General features: G+C 34.7%; 1 long non-coding RNA gene across 1 annotated transcript; it reads left to right on the top strand.

The window, feature by feature from the left end:
- The first annotated feature begins 2422 nt into the window (after positions 1–2422).
- On the top strand, positions 2423–12992 carry LOC120351861. Its single transcript, XR_005571592.1, has 2 exons — positions 2423–2564; positions 12938–12992. It is a non-coding gene; the product is annotated as an uncharacterized LOC120351861 (long non-coding RNA).
- The last annotated feature ends 6297 nt before the right edge of the window (positions 12993–19289 follow it).

Below are 19289 nucleotides of genomic sequence, written 5' to 3'. Positions count from 1 at the left end.
TATTACAACACAAAAAAATAAAATTTAAGTTGAAAAAAAAATTCTGAAAAATTTCGTTTTTTTTAGATTTTTAACAAACTTTAGTGCCCATGCTCGACCGGAAGATGTCAACCGATTTCAATTTTTTTATTTCATTGTGTTCCCCTTACAAAAGAGACACTTTTGCGAGCTATTACAACTTCGAAAAAAAACTTATTTTTTTCGGCCCACTCTAATGTGTACAATCATACGATTGTTCGCGCGAATCTGTATGGACGTGTGTACAAGGCTTTACTATTATAATAGCTCCTTGGATGAGACCTAGTGCAATCGAATCTTTAAACGGTGTACACACGTACGTTTGCCTCGGGTGAGCATACGTGTATGTTCACGCACGTCTGGACACTGTTCGCTGAGGCATGTGGGCGAACCGGAACCCTGTCGGTATTTTGGCGTGCTCAAAGGCGCCTCGGGCGAGCATTGAATGTACGTGTGGACGCGTTTTTGCCATACGGGTGAGGCAAAACGTAAACATTGAAGACGTCATAACCTAATTCCAATGAATTAGTTTAATGAATGACAAATCACATTGTAAATTGTAGGATTTTTGTAATTTTGTAGGATATGTGGATTGTCAAATATTTAAATAGAAACATGCTTGGAGTATATGATTTGAATCATGATTAACAAGTTTCAAGTTTCAAGTTTATTCATTCATCTCTTGTACAACATAGAAAATCAAATTGACAATGTACATACAAAAATTATTACAAGAAATAGAATGTGGAGCTCACAAGACTTACGTCCGTTCGTGAGCTTCAAAAAGAAATAGATTACAAAAAATTTATAAACAAAGTGGCATAAAATAATGTGAAATACAAATTTAAACAAATTTATAACTCCATAATTCAAGTGAAAATAGCTTCTCTACAGGGTTCCTACAAAAAAGTATAGCTCACATATTATCTTACTGTGACTATCAAATCATCTTGTGTTTGTTTTATGTTATCAATCAGAGTTGGTAATTAAAATTGTAATCTTCAATATGTTATATGTTTCACATAGCTAGGCTATACATAGTGAGATTTATTCAAACTTTGAACTAGTATTCCTGGTAAATCTTGAAGCTAATCTCTTGAAGAATCTTGTTTTGTTATGTGTATGAGTAGAGTTAGTTCAAAATGTGCAGCGATTCAGTATTTGATTCAATTTATGGCTAATTTCGTTAAAGAAGACTGTCAATTTTGTAGGACAGTGTTAAGTGCTTTGATGAGGTCATCAAAACTTCTGGAATTATTGTAGAAATTTCCTTTTTTGAGATTCAGAATGGATATTGGAAACCAACAATGAATCGCCTAATGCCAAGAATCTCAAAGTTAGGGCCAATCGTTCTTGTAAAGTTATTACTTCCCTCATGATGGTATCATTTGTTTGGATAACTAGTTGAATTAGATTCAGTATATTTTTACAAAATATTTTTTTGACATCCTAATAAAGTTTGAATTGACAATCTCATATCTTATAGCAATTTATTTCCTTACTTCAACCTACAATCGTTCAACCCACCAACATCGTTTGTTAAGTTTTATTTTCGATTTTATTATTATACTAGTCATCAAAATAGATGATACAGCTGCATTTTGTAATAATTATCTTCAATGATGGAATGACGCCATTGTTGTCTTGATGTGGAAAATTTACATCTACCATGTCTTCATGTCGTCTGCAAATCACATAGCTTTTTGAATGCCGAGGCATACGTGGAACGCGTCCACAAGGACGTACAGTGAATGCCGAGGCATGTGTGCATACGATTGTTCGCGCGAATCTGTACGGACGTGTGTACAAGGCTATATATGAACCTATTATGATCTGAATTTCGTGAGAATCGTTAGAGCCGTTTTCGAGATCCGGTGAAATACAAACATGTGAACAGAAGTTGCTCGTTAAATGGTATAGGATGTATGCAAATAAAGTCGAGGCTCGACCAACATGTCCAGACTAACATAAATTTCATATATTTGGTGCAAAAAGGCCATTCGAGTTTCACTAGCACATTCAAATCTACCCGCGCTTTACTGGTTTGTCGGAAGGTTCTTACCTAACTTTTTTTAAGTTGGAAATATTGAGATTCTATCGTCCTCATACATCAAAATAATAAAACAAAATAAAATCTTATAGCACCCCTCATTTTCAAAAAACTTTAAACTCAAGGTTAAACTATTTTAAAGTTTTTTGAAAATGAAGGGTGCAATAAGATATTATGTTTTATTAATTGAAAAGTAGACAATGTCAATAAGTGTTTTTATCGAAATAATGTATTCTAGGGATTCTAAGTTATTGAATTCTATCTGTTTTTTGGAATAATGAAACAATTTCATCAAATTAAATTCAAGTTTTTTCAAGATGTTGGCAACACTGATGCCGAACCCGATTGATTTGTCATCAGCTGCTTGTCTTGCTTGCTTCCTTGTATTGTTACTTTTTTGGGAGGTTGGGTTTTGATTGTTGAAAAGTTAAATTTAAATTACTTGTCTCTTCTTGTCACCTGCCATCACCAGTTTATCATAACTATCAAAATGAATGTAAGTTTTAAAAAATTAATCTATTTTCTATCAATTTCCAGAAACATATTTTTGCTAACCTCGAAACATTTTAATTTCAGACCAGCTATTTTTACTTTATACAGAAATAAATAGCACGTATATTTTTTGCAATAATTATTGTTAAAATTATTGCAATACGAATTACTTGTAGTTGAAAACTCCTTTTTTGTCAAATTGTCATTAAATTTGGATTTTTTTAGTTTGTCAACCCATGGAAGGTTTTGATAAGGAATTTCATTCGTTGATAATGAATACTGTAGCCTACCTGTGTAAAGAATAGATTTTTGGAAAATGGAAAAATTTTAATTCTACATTTTTGACCGAGAGAAGTGAGGTCTAAGATTCAAGTCGACGGTTTGGCATTTCTCTTAATGTTTATGTGTTGCGCATTTACGGCGAAACGCGGTAATAGATTTTCATTAAATTTGACATTCCTTTTTTGAATGCGCGTCGACGTATATATATATACAAGGTTTTTAGAAATTTTGCATTTAAAGGATAATATAAAAGGAAAAAAAAGCCTCCTTCATACGCCAATATTAGAGTAAAAATCAGACTATCGAATTATTCATCATAAATCAGCTGACAAGTGATTACACAGATGTGTGGAGAAGCCAGTCTATATTTCCATAAGGTCTATAGTTTCAATCAGGTACTTGGATGAGAATACTGCGAGAGGTCTACTGTTCACAAAACTACTAGTAATAATCTCAATCAAGTTGATTAAATGCAAGATAAAATGGATGATTATTGTTGAGAATTTGGAGGTTATTAGTCAAGCTATGTAAGAACTGATAACTTTATAACTCTGACAAACAGATAAATAGGATAAAATTCAACTCAGTGTGGGTAATCGATTAAGTCAATGTATTTGATAATCTATACTATTATTTTAAAGGAAAGAACTGGCTTATACACACGTGTACGGGATAGGGAAATTATGTTGACGCATCATCACGTCTGAACTACTGTACTAGAAATTATTTTGAAAATTTGCATATAGATTCTTAACTAACCGAGGATGGTTCTAGGCCTATTTTAAACTCTTCATGATTCTACTCGACAAGTTTTCAGTTCGCCAAATTTTAAAATAGATGCCAACTTTTGATTTGAAGCTAGATGGCTCATCAACTGCAAAAATAATCTGACTCCGTTTAATCTTTAAACATTTGTAATGGAAGCAATTGGAAGTAGTGTTATTGAAATTAGTGAAAATTAAAACTTAATATTTTATTTGCTGGCTGCCTAGCATAGGCAGGCTATAATGGAAAGCTTGCATTTTTTTCAACTGATGGACGAGGTGAGGATCTTTCTCAGGGTTGGGAACTGCCATGGGAAAGATAGTTTCCATCCACTCGTCCCATCAACAGTTTCCGGCTCTTCTTCCCCCCTGCCATAGTCTAGTTTCCCACGTGTAGGCCTAGGAAGAGTTGGACCTGAGACAAAAATTGCATTCTTTCCGTGAACTCTTCTTTTAACCGCTGGAGCAAACGGAGCGCGTTCAGACACCAATTCTTTTTGCAAGTATGGATCACCTAAAACATTTAATGGATTTCTTCAACGTCTTCATTATGGATGAGTCCCAAAATTAATCCTACTCAAATGACAAGGGGCGATCGAACTTCATTTGCATAACGATAGGTTTTTTTGTTTTATTGTACCATTCCAAATCTCTTTCAATGGTTTTTTATTAGCAGCCAGAGTAGAGTCGAATTTGTTGTAGGCCTATATAATGGTAGAGAAAATGTTTAATTATAACAAACTTTCATAGAGTAAAAAAATTAGCTTTCTTTAACCACGTCTCCCCTTTGGTAAAAGCAGCTATTAATATCTAATCTACACGAGATATCACACATTTAAGCCGCGTTTATACCAAAGCTATTAACAAAATGTTTATTTCTCCGTCCTTATAGATTCTACTAGCAAGAACCCGTGATTCGCAAGGATATATTTTAAAACTTGACAAAATGAAATTTTGAAGAATTGAGAATAGGCCTATAACCATCCTTGGTTAATTAAGAATCTATAAGCAAAATTTCAAGTTAATTAGTCCAGTATTTCAGACATGATGATGCGTCAAACATAATATTCCTATTCCGTACGTGCATAAGCCAGCTCTTTACTTTATATAATTATTATAGATATAGTTAACGACTGCAAGAGATAGGACTGTGGAACAGAATAGTGGTAAAACTATGATAGCGCCAGAGGTGTCTCAAACACAATAGTAGGTACTACATGAACTTTTTGAAAGTGATTTGAAAAAAAGTTGAAACAACAGAACTGAATCCTTATCATTCTACCTTCATTTAGAGAGGCTTTTGTTTGAGCCGAATGGAAATCTATTTATAAAAAAATGAATGTGTGTTTGCTTGTTCCCTGTAGACTTGAAAACTACTTGACATAACGGCATGAAACTTTGGGAATATGTTGTGTGAATATTGGGGATGGTTTCTGAACAGAAATTTTAATAGGGGGGCTAATAATTATTATTTATTAATCCATTTTACAGACATATCTTTTCGAAATTTTCGGCCGAGCGGCTACTGAAGAACGAAAAGATGATCATGATTCAAGATTATATTGTGATAATATGATTTAGCATCTAAAGTTACCAGCTGTAATAAACATATCACCTTGTGATAAATTATTGTGTACTGGTATTAAAACGGTAGAAAACATTGAATATTTTTCTTTGAAACACTGATATAACCTTTTTTTTTAATTGAAAACTTTACTGATAAATATTACTACCAATTGATTGAGAAGAATAATATGTTTTCGGAATAATGAATGCTGCATGACTAAGCACATAGGAAGTCTGTATTGAGATGTAAATGAAAATATTGATTGTCAGATAAATTTTATGATTCACCAAATGAAGTCAAGTGTCTCATGAGATACATTGGCGGTACGAAGTTCGCTGGGTAAGCTAATTGTAAATTAATCTTTATTATCAATAGACAACGCTGAAAAAGACAGGCTCAATCACCAGGAATACTATAAATCAATGAGGGACCAGTAAGCCATTAATTTTGGGTAGTTCAATTACTTCCATTATGGACACTGGATACATTATGGACAATCAATACGTATGAAATTTATTAGCTACCGTACAGAATAAAAAATTTTGATTGCAGTGCCCCCGACTACTGTATTATTAATAACCATTTGGATCAAATATAAGGAATTACTCGCATCTCTCATCAACTCGTAATTTTTATTCACAAAATATTAACAAAAAAAAATATTTTTAGGTTATATTTAATAAACTCACGGCTAGTACTCAAGTTTGTCTTTTTCTGGCCGTGCTACAAATAAATGTAGGTATATGTTTGACATTTTGTTTCTGTAATCTTGTTGTCTATTAAGAAAGTTTTCAATGTGATTTTTGATGGCAATAAAATTTGAATTTGAAAAAAGAATTATCAACAAACTCCTAACCAAAGAAAACCGTTGTGCTCTGTTCTAATCGGAGTGTATGAGACTCCATATACAGCTGATAGAAGGCGCAAACCGAACTGGCCAAGCATACAACGATGGAACAAACACGTGGTAAGCTCGCGCTCTCAATCAACGCAAAATCAATTCGATCAGCTAATTGATGAAATTGTTTTAAGCTTTCCAATGATTACAACATATGTTAGAATATCATGTGTGAATTATCTCAGTTCCATATGGAGTTCACCTTACCATAAGCTTACTTAATAGGATCATTTTTCATCCTTTGAAATCCTTAGAGGCAAAATATCTCAAAATCCGTTCTTAGTGCACATCTAGCATGTGATTTTACATCAAAATTTTCGAAAAGTGCCTTCCCCTGAACCACCCTGTTCTCCTGATTGGAATTTTTCTGCATAGATCTGATTTTTTTCGTACCTGAACGAAAAAGTTCCTCATGACTTTACTGTGCAATGAACGGTTAAAAAGTGAAAATTTTGGGGGGCCCAGCACCCTCAGGGTGGGGGGGGCAGATTTCTGAAAATCCTTTTGTAGTGGATGTTTTGAGGCTACAATAAACAATTGTGCGAAATTTCAAGTTTTTAGGCTTAGTAGTTTGGGCTGTGGTGTGATTTTAGTTTGTCGGGGCTTAGCCTTTTAGATATAGCCTAGGTGGAAGAAGAAGAAGAAGAAGAAGAAGAAGGAGGAGGAGGAGGAGGAGGAGGAGGAGGAGAAGAAGGAGAAGAAGAAGAAGAAGCAGAAGAAGAAGAAAAATAAGAAGAAGATAGATTATTATGTTGCTTTGGCCTGTGATCAGTATAAATGTCCTGTAACAACTAAAGGTGCGTCCACACATGCCGAACCGAACCTCGAACCGCGCAGAAAACCGTGCATTCCTCCGAACATCTTGCCTTCCAACGAACATGAGCATATGTTTCATAATGTTAAAAATCAGCTGTTAATCATTCGTCGTTCCGTACTCCGAACCATTCGCCGTGCCGCTTGCCTCTGTTCTAACTGCTCGCCTCACCTCACTCCGAACGCTGAACTTTTCAGCCAATCAGAGCCCTCGATTACAATTCGCCGTGCAGCTCGCTCCACAATATTTTGGCTATCCATCACAAGTGGAAAACATGCGAACATGAATACAGAAGTATGGGCAATTTTTTATTTGATAAAATTCATGTTTTGAAGAATTCATTGTTACGAATGATAAATTGATAGGAGCTTATAAATATTTTCTAATTCAAATGAAATAACTTCTGAAAATAATAATGATTGGATAAATACCAATATTGAATTATTGTTGACCAAGAACTCAGTACATCGACAATTCATTCAACTAATTCTGTATTGATAAAATTATAATCATTTTCTCTATTGATAATCAATTTCATCAACTAACTGAAAAAAGTACTTCAATTTCCATGAATCTAAATAAATCTAAAGTGTAGGTCATATCTAAATTCACAAAGAGTTCGATTCTTGTTGGCAAGATAGATGTTATTCAATGCAGAAATCATTGTTATTTTACTAAAAGATAGGATAAAATGAATAGTTCTCTTTCAGGGGTAGTTTTGACAACCTACAAAACTCATTTTTCATTTGAAGAAATAATATCAAAAAGGTGCATAGGACCTTACTTTTTTGTTCAGCTTGCCAAAATACCCCTCATTTCAATATTAAAATTTTCGACTGACTACAGTGAGTCAATCATTCTATCAAGGCTTGAATAATTTTGAAATTTTAATTAAATAAAAATGGTAGAGAATAATTATCATGTAGATATTAACACCTTTATTTAAAGACATATTAACTGCATGCGTTTTCATATTGCCGATACAGCATTGATAAAACTGTAGACGTTTATTTAGCAGTATCAAAAAACTGTTCTAGCTGAAAAAATAATAATACATGCCACGTGTAGGCCTATACATTGCATCAGGAAAACGAAGTTCAAAACTATGGTTTTCCTAAACATATGTTTTTGAGATAATTTCTTTGATGCAGCTGTTTCACATTCACCATTATAAATTATACAGAGTTTGTGAAAATAAAAATATTTATTGATTACCAAAACAATACTATTATTATATCAATAATAATATTATTAAACATATTTATCAATATTATCAGAACAATATTATTGAGGTTGAGTGGAATCAGGTAGAAAGCAATAATATAACAGATGTTCTTTTTTGAATTTCTATCATATTATTTTGTTATTTCCAATGATTACAACATATGTTAGAATATCACATGTCAATAAATAAATTATCTCATTTTCATATGGCACTCACCTTACCATGTTCATAAGCTTACTTAATAGGATCCTTTTTCATCCTTTGAAACCCTTAGAGGCAAAATATCTCAAAATCCGTTCTTAGTGCGCGTCTAGCATGTTTGAAGAATATTTGTGCAACGTTTCAAGTCTGTAGGACAATTAGTTTGAGCTGTAGTGTGATTTTACATCAAAATTTTCGAAAAATGCCCTCTCCTGGACCCCCCCTGTGGTCCTGATCGAAATTTTTCTGCATAGATCTAATTTTTTTGTAGCTGAACAAAAAAGTTCCTCATGACTTTGCTGTGCAATGAGCGGTTAAAAAGTACAAAATTTTGGGGGTCCCCAGCTCCCTCAGGGGGGCAAATTTCTGAAAATCCTTTCTTAGTGGATGTTTTCAGGCTACCATAAACAATCGTGCAAAATTTCAAGTTTTTAGGCTCAGTAGTTTGGGCTGTGGTGTGATTTCAGTCTGTCGGGGCTTAGCCTTTTATAAGTATAGAGATCGTGCAAAATTTCAAGTTTTTAGGCTCAGTAGTTTGGGCTATGGTGTGATTTCAGTCTGTCGGGGCTTAGCCTTTTATAAGTATAGAGAAGAGAAGAAGAAGAAGATTAGATTGAACTTAACTTATCATTCACATAATGAGCATATATGTGTTTGTCAAGCTCCGTTCAATCTAATAGAAACTATAAGAACGGAAAATTAACATTTTGTTGATAAGTTTGTTGTAAACGCAGCTTAAGAGTTACACTGTTAATTTTATTCGATAATTTTAAAAATTAAGTTACACTGTATTTTTTATTCAATTGCATTTGTTATGTTCAGGTTGAGTGGTAGAGATTTAGGACTTAAAAGTCCTAACTCCGCCTAATAAAGATTTTTTCATTTTTAGAGATTAGGACTTAAAAGTCCTAACTCCGCCTAATAAAGAATTTTTTCATTTTATTTTTCCATTTCATTTCATTTCAAGAGTTCGTTGTACCTTGCATCACATTAGCTTTCTATAAAATCTGTGCGGATTAATTACTGTATTTAGTCTCTATCATCCTTGAATTTTGTAGTAAAAACATCATGTTATGATATTCATCGCTCTGTTGTGAGCAAGAAAGAGTATGCTATTCAGTAGTAGATCAAGCCACTAAATGCGGCCAGTAATTGCCCACATTCTGTCTGTTTGTGATGGGGTATCTAATCATTTTAAAGTTTTAGGATTGTTTGAACATTAGTCTTTGATATTATTTTCATGGAATACTGAGAGCTCAAAGTGAATCTAGCTACAGCTACTTTCACCCTGCGCAATGCTACTGTTTGAACAATATCGTGGATGTATTCCAGTGGCGTAAATTGCAGCCCCGCCGTGCGGGGGGGGGGCAATAAAACCATAGCGTACTGTAAGCCGTATTTATTGGTTGGATACGGTATTAAGTAAAAATCATTACACTAGGGTTGGGATTTGTATGAAAAAGTAATGTATAAAAGGCAAGCAACTTTCTTCCTTCACCCAACTATTATAATCTGATAAATAAAAATAAGAATAATTGTGCTAGAATGGACTCGTTCATTACCCATCCTCTCTCTCCTCAGTCCTGTACTCGTCTGTACTGTGACCTGTGAGCAGCCGCGGTTTGAGAGAACATGCGCATCACAAGTTACAACAGACTCATTATGTCAGGAAAACTAAGTGGTGCACAAAATAAGAAAAGGAAAAAAGAACAAGAAAAAGTAAATTACCTCCCTAAAATAAGTTTTTACAATTCCGTCAGCTTGCCCAATGTTCAAGTGAATGTGTCGGGTATTTAAAACAGATTTAGGCGTTTTTAAAGCATCCTTAACAGCAGAAGAAAAAGGTTTCATATTAAAATCAGAATCATGTAGGACTCATGGACCTTTCTACAAAAATACTGTGACTAACAGAAGTTTCAATAGTGATTTTTACTATTTAAAAACTGAAACTGGGCAAAAACTTGAGAGATTTTGGCTTTGCTAGTCGCCAACTCTAAATGGTGTTTACTGTGAGCTATGATTTTGTAAGAGCAAAGAATAGAAGATGATTGGCCGATTGGTTATAACTTCTCAATCTACACAAGTAACAGATTGTTGTTTGTAACATTTTTCTATAGTACCTAGTTAAAGACTAATAAGCTATTTTATTTTGACTTAAATTGATAAGAATAATGTGTGTGAAGGTAAAACCCATTGGTTAAGCCTTCTATATTGGTCAAGAATAATTTTGAAGATTTTTTTTATTATAAAAGGATACAGTATTCTGCCTTTGCACTTCCATTTGAACACTTTAGCACTAAACTAATTTGTGTGGCTTTCTGCGTTGTAGTCTTCTTACTCCATGCACGTTGAGCAGCTGGATTGCTTCCACGTTCACATGTTGATGAAGTCTTTTCTCATGTTTTTCTGCAAATCTTTGGATTTCACTGATGACTGTCGCCACTCCCAGGTCGCGGTGGAGATCAGCTTTTTTTTGTTTATTATAAATAATTATTAGCTAAACACGAATCATAGTCTACAAGTTATTTATATTTTAAGCCTATTATGTTATAGTACGTCTACTGCATAGCTGAAACCCAAATATCAGGTGTAACTTTCAGTTTTATATAAGATACTAGCTGTACCCTGCCACGCTTCGCAGTGGCACATTGTGATTGAATGTTTATTTTTTTTTCTGTGGCCCCCACTATATATAAAATATGTGTTGGGAAACCACAAATATTATGCCTACTTTGTATTTTAGCATGCAACACAGCCCAGATCGTATTATCAACAACACCGTTGTCAAATGCCGGTATGTTAGTAGAAAAGAGATAAGAATTTTTTTTTATTTCTCGTTGTTTTATGATAGAAGGAAACATAGCATGAATATGAAATAGAAATAAGATATTGAAACTATAAGATAAGCCGATCAGCTTATGAACTAAGGTTTGGAGGATTATGAAACATTGACAATTGAGAAATTATGAATACACAAATGCAAGAATAAAAGCCTCAATAATTATTATTCATTACAAGATTGATTTACATCGATAAGATTATACTCACACTATCGACTGAATCGCCAATTGATTGTAGCACGGTACCGGTATCGATCCATTCACTGATTGAAATTACTACAATATTAACACAAGTAACACGATTATTTGCACTGAAACACGAATTTATTATCGAAAAAAAAGCATCGGTATGCTTTCTTTGTTCTGAATTGCGAAAGTAATTGAAATCCAATAATTGTACCGGAAAACATACGGTAATCAAGAGTGTAGTTTACCGGTACTCTATATCTCACGAACCTGTTGAAGCTGCGTTTTGAAACATGCGCGCTATCTAGCGGTCAGATTTTGCACTTTGATTGCAGCAGCGCTCAGCTCAAATCTGGCCAAAAATGGCCAAAGTTTCACCCCCTCCCCCCGGGCCACCCTGCGAGCCCGGTCAATTTTTTTTTTTTTTTAATCGACTTATTTTCGCGAGCTGACCCCGAATGTGAAGTCAAAAATCGGAAAAATCCATAAACAAAAAAGTTAAAAATTTTCGGGCGAGCGTAGCGCCCCTGAAAATTGTAAAAAGTAGATAAAAACCATCCTTGATGCGGATCTTATATCATGTTAAAATTTCAACTCAATCGGTCCAGTTCTTTTGGAGTTTTTGCATTACACACAAACCAACATAACATTTTTATATATATAGATTATGGGCTATTATTTATAGTCTATTATTTAACAATATTAATCCAAATTTCAAAACTCAATTTTCCTTTACTTCTAGTTTCTTAGGATATACTGTAGTAGTTTAAGTAGGCCTAATATTGTTTCCGACCCTTACCATCAATTAGGCTAATCTATTATCACGTCAAAGAAAGGCTACTGTCGAGCTCATGTTATCACTGTACATTAACAGTTAACACACGCAAAAACAAAAACAAAGGTTACTTGACTGCCTTTTTGCCAGTTCGAGTTCGTATCTTAGAGGGTAGGAGGGAGGGGGCACACCCACTCGGCCTGTGGGGTGGGATGGCGAGGGGGTGCTCCATGGATTAGTTACGCCACTTCAGAGACAGTATTTAGTGTACTCTAGTATATGTATATATCTTGTATATCAAACCGAGCAACTTTAGTTGCTTTGTATTTTTATAAATGTTTGTATGTGTGTGAAATGAATTTGAGAAGAGCTCATTGCTTTCTTGCCCCCGCGCCACGTCACTTTGCTCTCTAGTGGCTTGTGACGTAAAAGAACAGGCTCGCCCCTTCTTCGCCACGTGTTTGAGATGAGAACAGACAAAAAACATCTTAGATGAAATAGGAGATAACTTGAATATAATTAAAATACCACTGTCCTGCCCGTCTGGTGTGCATTGCATACGCCACGCGTCCGCGACGTCCGTGCCTCACCCTCGCAACGTCTCTGCCTGACCGACCCGTCTCTTCCGTTCTGTGTAAATTAAGCTTAAGAAGCCGACTCTCATCCAAGAATTCTTGCTTACTACTTATGTAATTTTTTTCGACCTTTTCAACTTATAGTTGCTAGAAACCAGAATCAATAATTTGCATTTGTGTCTATTTCCATTTTGTAACTCACACTCTCTTTACCAATTATTCTATTTGGACTTAAATTTTAATTTTTCAGATGAAGTCTGGACTGCCACCCCCTCCTCTCACACAGCGGGAGTCTGGACTTCTTTCAAAAGAAGAGAATGAATTGATTTTCCATCTCTTAGGTCCTAAATGCCAGGTCAGTAGATTGATTGTATTACAGTATAATATTATCTAGTATGCTGTTATTTCAAAAAGCTATTAAATATATTTTCTAAAAAATAATGAAAATCCAGTAACTTTGATGAAAAGTGAGCAATCAACAATTCAAAATAATAAAATAGGAGAATGAATTGTCAGTGGATTTTTTCAAAATTATTTCTACTGTTGATGCCAATTTGGACCACAGAGCTAGTCCATGTTGCTTCTATACTCAATATACACCAGTCTATACCCCATTGCTATCGCTTCTTGTCTATAGAGGGGTAATATGAAGGGTATGCCAATCCGATTCATATGGTATAAACATTAAATAAAAGAAAAATTATAATATTTGGGGATGATTCACAGAGACAAGTTCTCACAGAGACAAGTAGTGTTTTTGAACGATATTAGTGTCACAGAGAAAAGTTTCACAGGAGCAAGTACTTCTATAAAATAATGGCATCCTCACAGGAACAAGTTCCCACAGAGACAAGCAGTTCCATAGAGAAGGTCTCCGTCTAAACTAATAGCGCTATAAATGGCAGTCTCACAGAAGCAAGTTCTCTCTGGAACAAGGTGTCTCACAGAAGCAAGTACAGTGTCGTAGAGACAAGGTAGCGAATGTAGGAAGAAGTTAGGCGTGTTGCCTACATCTGAATTTGAAGGCACTCCATTATTTGTTCTAGTAAATAGAATGTCTGCTGGTTTTTTATCATGTAGCCTAGGTATATGATTATGATTAAAGGTTTATCATTATAAGATAGGGATGGGTTGGTAACCTATTAGAATTAGATAGAAGATAACTTAAATAAATAAATTGAGTTCTATGCAAATGTAATATATTTCTAACAAACTCCAAGATAACTATTCCAATGTATCTAATAAGTATATATTAGACCTTCAACCCGAAAGAATAATCAATATGAATATGAAATGGAATATATAAAAGCCACATTGCCTACCACTGACCTATTCATCACCGCTTCTCAAAAATCACATGGCCAAAATGGTTTTTCATTATAATTCCTTCTTTCGTAATAAATTGTTTATGCTTTTATACTCCTGAGCGAAGCTCGGTCCCCGATATTATGAGCTAATCATATCTTCTTTTTCCGAGCTGCGGTCTCGAATTTTAAATTCAAATTGATATAATATTAACTTCAGGCAGTCACAGAGTAAAGCTGCGTTAACACCAATAGATTCTATAGATTCCTTATAGATTCTATTAGATTGAACATAACTTATCATACACATGATTTATGTGTTTTTCAAGTGCCGTTCAATCTATAATAATCTATGAGGATTAAGTTATTAACATATTGTTAATAACTGGTGTAAACGCAGCTTTAGATGCCAAGATTTATCATGGCGTTCCGAGTTACGGATAATAATTATTATGTCAATGAAAAACTTCATTTTCCTCATGAAACCTTTCCCATAAAAAAATAACAGATTGTTGTTCTACAAGCGTTTCCACATGTTACAGAATGAAAATCCCAGTGAAAAACAAAAAGTGCCACTTGATAAAATCCCAAATCATCTTTTTAATCGTAGCTCTGATTCAACTGAGCAATAACTTTCTGAACTTACTGAGTTAATAAAGTAACATTTAAAATTATCATAAGCGCAATGGGACTTGGGATTCCATCAATTCAGAATAAGTATTATACCGGTATTCGTTTTTACAGGATTGAAGTAGTGCAACATTTAGATTAGCACACCAATAGATTTTATTTGTAACGAAGTAAGTTCATTACTTTTATATCAAAGTTCTACTTTTTCCATTATGATATAGTATATTGACGGCTACTGCAAAACGATGTCTGGTAGCCCTGGTAATGTAATGTAATGAAATGTGACGGTATGGTTGATTGGAAGTCTCCAACCAGCCTGATCAGATTTCTTAGTGGGGCCATTGGCAAACATTTTAAAAAAGCCCTGATATTATAACAATGACTTTATTCCTAGTAGATAGCATTTCTAGTAGATGGCTGAATATTCTCGTTACCACATTGCAAAGGATGTTCAGTGAGGACTACTGTTATGTGGACTACTAGAGTATTGTAACTCCTGATGTCAGATTGAGTAAGAGCTTGAAATTTATCCCTATTTAGTGTACTCCATGTTCAATAATCTGCCACTATCTTATATTAGAAGAAACTTGCCTCTAAATAAATTAAAAAACGCAGTAAATCTTATTCTGAATGAAAATGCTTATTATTCCGTAAATTCATTTTCAAATTGTTGAAAATGTGATATTCAGTGCTGTGAGTTTATAAATAATTTATGTTTTTTTTCAATGTATGGCTTGATTTATTCAATTGTAATGGGTGATGATAATTATGACTTGATAAGACTGATTTGATGAATGATTACACAATAATTCATAAGATGTCTACTAAGATGTTATGAATTGAATTGCTCATTTATTGTATAACAGACTATAAGCTGAATTCTTTAGACAAGGCCTAATCGCTCAATCTACATCCAAATTGTTTGTATTTATCGGTCAATATATTTCTTATTTCTAGACGCCAGCTAAGAAAGGGGTTTCAATTTTCGTAGAATATGCAAGTAATTAAAAATGTACGTTTTTCAAAAAATGTGATTTCAAATTCAAATTTCGTTTATCACACACATATACGAGAATTTAGAATTAATGAGAAAGTGGCCTGGAATAAGGCTTATGATTTTTGTTCTTCTGTATTTATACTAAGTGACGTATTTATTAGTGATGGCTCTTAAACTTCTTATAAAGCTCCTAAACTTCTTAAACATCTTAGTGATGGGGATTGGTAGGCCTGGTCTACCGGTTAAGAACCTCTCAGTTTTCGTCGGTCTCCAAGTAGTTGTTTTAAATGGTAAAATTAGCCTATTTAACCCAAATTTATGTTTTAAAGTGAGTAACTAGTGATTGTCTGACCGTGTGAATGTGTGAATTTGATTTTGCAGTCTGTAGTGCAGTTATTTTCGTGGTATTAGAAACACATAACCTCGAATATCGTGAGCTAGCCTAAAACAAGTCAGCTGTTTCAATTAACGCGGGATGATACTCAAGTGCTGTTATTGTGATTGTTTTTGATGATGAGCTTGAGGGTGGAAGGTGAGCTTATTATCTCTTGTGGCAAACTGTCTCGCCTCAATAGATAAAGATAAGGTGCTACAGTCACACGTTGATAAGATAACACGTTGCCGGTTCCTGGCGTCATTGGTTGTCTTGGTAACACGATTTAAACAGCTGTTGTTGAAGGAAAGAACCGCGCCAAATTTTGAATTCTTTTCATCTTGAACTGATCTTGATTTTTGAGACGTCTTGTTTTGGGACATGATTCATACCTATTAGCGGTGTCTAGACATTTATTATAAATTTGCACAGCTACTATATAACGGTTTCAATTATAGTTGTTTTCCTTTTCTTGAGCCAGTTGCCTCTTCCTACTTTTATCAGGAGCTTCCGATTTTGATCCTGCCTTGTTGGATCTCTAGGCACTTTGTCTCTCATACTCTTATCCATTTTCCAGTTACGCCTAGTTTGAAATGATGAATTCAGAATTAAAAACGTACAACACATCAAAGCAAAACCTGGCTTTGTACTATAAGGGCTATTGTTTTTTGAAAAGCCACTCTCTCGTTAGTGGAGATATTTGCTGGCGTTGTTGCTCGACTGGATGCCCTGCCTCTGTTACTACTTCTTTAGAAATTGATAGCGTGAAGAATTATACAGATAAGCATAAGAAGCATGCATCACACCCAGTTCCAAAAGATCTCTTGTGTACTTCGATTAAAAGTCCAGTTTCAACTGTCAGGCAGCCACCAAGGTGTAATAGAGCATCATTGGACTCTTTCATGGGGTCTTTGAAGAAGCCTGTCTGTTTCGATTCCAGTTCTCAGACAGATGATGATATTCTAAAGTCCAAAGATGAATTATTAGGGAGAATTAAACAGCTTACAACGAGTCAGTCTGCCCTAGTTGAAGAGATTCAGAGACTTACCATGGAATTGGATAACCGAAATTCAACAAATTCTCTTTCCAGTGTGACTCTGGTTGATAAAAGTATAAACACCGAAGCGTTTATCCAACCATGCGAAAGTTGTCAGAGTATAAATAAGAGTAATGCCAAGTTCAAAGAAGAGAATATTTTTTAAGTGAGGAAATTGGAACCATGTCAATCTCTATTGAAACAATGGAGGCGGACAATAATGCCTTAAGGAATGAGTTAATAGCACATAGGAACGAAGCTGATAAATGGAGGTCAATGTATGACAATTTATGTGCCGCGTCGAATAAGTACACTGGTAGTCCTATTGAAGTGTACAACAGATTTTCATTGTTATCTGTAGATGAATCAGACTCACCCACGACTGTTCACGGACCTCCAGTAAAGCTACGGATCTGTAAATCACCAACATCTCGAAAGCGTAAAACTCAATTTGCGAACCATGTCAAGTATATGAACTCTGATAAGAGTTCGGAAATTCCTCGCGACAGTGAAAGAGTTGTCTTAAGCTCGGCGCGTTATTTGAATAGACGACAAAATGCGGATGGTGTAATAAAATTATTTTCCGCCAGCCAAGGAAGGAGACTGAACGATTTAATTTCAAAAAGGACCGATGCTCGAGTTACTAGTATTCTGAAGCCTGGGGCACGTTTCGGCTCAGTTATTTCGGAGTGTGATAAGGAATGCGGATCCATGTCTCAGCGTGATCTCACGGTTCTGATTGGTGGTACGAATGACTTTTCAAACGGCTCTGGAGAAGGCTACCTCGAAAGAATGGAAGCTCAACTTGAAAAGCTGAAACATACTCGGGTTTTTGTTGTAAATATACCGTGCAGATATGATCTTCCTGTGTTTTAATCTATTAATGTAGCAATATCTCAGGCTAATGAAAAACTGAAGCAGCTTGTCAGTCGCTTTAATGGTGTAGAATTATTTGATGTGTATGGCATAGGTAGGCGTTTTTATACTCGCCATGGTCTACATCTAAACATCATTGGAAAGAACATTATTGCTGATAAGATTCTTAATAGTTTTCGAAGTGTCGGGGTTGAGGTACTACAACGACAGAACTCTTTGGAAGGTTGTGGTTTTTTAGGACTCTAGATTTAGTGAAAGATATTGCTTATAAAATACCAATTAGAATGAGTCAGTCACACACTGGTAGAAGGTTTCAGTTACACAATGCTTCTCATAATCGTGGTGTTGACCTCAATAATTTAGTTATTATTCCTTGTCAAAATTCGACGAAAAGAAAGATGAATCCAAGTATAGGAGGAGATGAATCTCGCATTGATCACTGTGATGATGCTTCAGTAGGCTCTCTAAAGTTATGTTTCAAAGTAATTCACCAAAATGTAGATTGTATTGCTAACAAGATACATTTTTTAAATGATTTAATTGAGGATGAAAACCCAGATGTATTGGTAATAACAGAGCATGGTCTTAGAAAGTATGAAATCGATTGTATTGTTTTGAAAAATATGTTTCTTTCAACTAATTACTGTAGAGATCACATGATTAAAGGTGGTGTGGCCATTTATGTGAGTGAACAAGTCAATGATCGTTCGAGAGCTTTGGATGTGGAGCAATTCTGTAGTGAGGGAAATATTGAGGCATGTGGGATAAGGTTCATGTTGAGAAACAGGATTTTTGTTATTGTAGGAGTTTACCGTTCGCCAAATGGTGATTCTAATTTATTTTTTGAAAATTTCAAGTCGATGATGGATGAGTTGCTTGTAACCATTGAATACAATATAATACTGGCGGGTGATTATAATATTGATATACTGTACATATTCCAACCAGAATAACTGCAAATAGTGCTACAGCTATAGATAATGTAGTTACAAATATACCTGAAGAAGGCTATATGGTTAGTGTTTTGCATACATTTATATCTGATCACACAGCTCAAGTATTCTCGGTATTTCATGAGGAAGATTTCGGGGTGCAGAAAAAGAATTCAACAGGTGCGCATGATTGTAATGAACAGAACATAGAATGTTTGAGACAGGCATTAAGTGTTGAGAGCTGGAGGGCGGTCTATGACCAATCCGATCCAGATCTACAATTTATAAATTTCCATAGGAATCTGCTCTATCATTTCAAGGTACATTGTCCGGTCAAAACAGTCAGCAAGAGATTAAATGATAATAGGCTAAGAAAACGTTTGAAAGGTCAGTGGATGACTAGAAGATAGAAATAATGAGATCTCTTCTAGAGATAGCAAAAACGAGAGTGAGT

The sequence above is a fragment of the Nilaparvata lugens genome, chromosome 6, assembly GCF_014356525.2.
Source record: "Nilaparvata lugens isolate BPH chromosome 6, ASM1435652v1, whole genome shotgun sequence".
Taxonomy (NCBI): Eukaryota; Metazoa; Arthropoda; class Insecta; order Hemiptera; family Delphacidae; genus Nilaparvata; species Nilaparvata lugens.
Note: the sequence above shows the minus strand (reverse complement) of the source record. Positions and strands in the feature narration are given on the sequence as shown.